Consider the following 2127-nt stretch of genomic DNA (forward strand, 5'->3'; position numbering starts at 1 on the left):
GATCTGTCTGTAAATGTCATGAAATCATTATTGTGCTGAGTTTTACAGTCTGCAACTATGTCATTGTTGTGTTCTGTGAGTCATACTGTTTCATATTTCTTTAAGACCTAATTTAAAATATATGAATATCAAGGTATGCCAATTCAGACCTCTTGGAATTAGAAAAAGACACTGGCCAATATATCTGGATTTTATTCTCAGTGAAAGAAAAATATAAGATCCCCAGGGATGACTTACTGCCATAGTTTGAATATAATTATAAATAGAACTTTAGGCTTTGTTCTAGTGAGTATGAACTGTAAATGTACATATTCTGATCTGTTTCTTCCTTTTTGTAGTGAGGATTTTAGTAATTGAGTGGATCTTTCTATGTCAAATATGTACTCTGAAATTTGTCTTAACAGGATTAATAGTGTTTAATATACCTAGTCAAGATGGTCTGAATTAGCATTTTGCTTTTTACACAAGAAACTGGATAGTCTTTGTCTTATTTACCATATCCAAAACTTAGCAGTTTAAAATAACAGACTTGTTGTATCCTATAGTTTTCCAGTCAAGCAGTATGTGACCTATCCAGTTAGGTCTGACTAAAGATCTTATATCAAGTATCAGCCAAGGCTGCATTTTCATGAAGGCTTGACAGCAGCTACTCCATTTCACTGACACGGCTGTTAGGCCTCAGTTTCTCAGTATGTGAGTATATTCATTGGGTGACCTAGCCTAATAATCCTAAATCTGATCTAGAAACTATTTGGGACAAAACACTAATATAAAACTTGCTCAACAAAGCCTAGTATTAGTCTTAGGAAGTTACGGTCTTTTTGTTATATTGTGATGAAAGCTTAAATCTAACAGTTGGAAAGAGGTAGTATTGGATAGGATAGTTTGTAATTTTATGGACATAAAATTAACATTTACTGTCCTTAACATTTCAAGACATGAGTAAAGTATGGATTAAAGCATGTTAAATAGCTATAACGGATACTAATTCAAAGTATTTGTCAACTAAACTTCCGGAGCCTATTTAGCTCTTTGAGAAACCATATTGGTAATATCAGAAGTCATTTTTTAAAGATTTGAGCAGTGTTGAATTTTTGCTTGTGATTAGAACTCTCCCATACTAAAGAAAACTTAAGGTTTTACTTGTGTCTTGTCAAAGTGGTTTCTGTGAGTTTACTAAGTGTCTTGTCTTTTAAGCTCTGCAAATACAGTAATGATCAAGTGAGGTAAGGTCTGTGGCCTCTAAAGGTAAGTTAAAAATATGACAGGGTCTTTGTGTGTAGTCATGACCAGCCTAGAACTCTTTGTAGACCTAGCTGACCTTTAATTACCTGCTTCTGCTGAATCCCCTGGAGCTGGGGTTCTGGACAGTTATGAACTGCCCAACTTGGGAGTTGGGAATCAAACTAAAAAATCTTCTGGAATTGCAACAAGTATCCTTAACTGATGAGCCATCCCTCCAGGCCTGTAACTGTCTAAGTCTTAAGTGAAGGACCCTTTAGGGAGACAGCTGTTTAAGCAACAAGGTTTCACCTTGAACTTGCTATGGAGTTGAGGCTGGATTTGAAGTCTTGGTTCTCCTAAGTGTTGGTACACACACACACACACACACGCGCGCGCGCGCCCCACTTTTGGTTGGCTAATAGTTTACAGAAATAAAAGTTTCTCCCACCAAGCTTGAGTTTGCTTTAGCATAAAGCAATATGGAAATATTCTTTACATTGCCTCGAATAAATAAGCTTTAATGAGATTTAAAAGGCTGGTAAGTTGAAAAAACAGTTTTGGCATAGAAAGCTATCATATATACATATATATATATATATATATATATATCATCAAATCTAGTTTGTTTACTTAGACTGGTGACCTCAATCCCATTGTGATCTTTAATCAAGCTACAAAGATTCCCTCAAATCTGATGGGGTTTTGTTTTGTTTGTTTATTATATGTAAGTACACTGTAGCTCTCTTCAGACACCCCAGAAGAGGGCATCAGATCTCATTACAGATGGTTGTAAGCCACCATGTGCTTGCTGGGATTTGAACTCAGGACCTTCAGAAGAGCAGTCAGTGCTCCTAACCTAGCCATCTCTCCAGCCTGGTTTTTTATGTTTTTTGTCTTGGGGTT

Source organism: Mastomys coucha, unplaced genomic scaffold (genome assembly GCF_008632895.1).
Source record: "Mastomys coucha isolate ucsf_1 unplaced genomic scaffold, UCSF_Mcou_1 pScaffold12, whole genome shotgun sequence".
Lineage (NCBI taxonomy): Eukaryota > Metazoa > Chordata > Mammalia > Rodentia > Muridae > Mastomys > Mastomys coucha.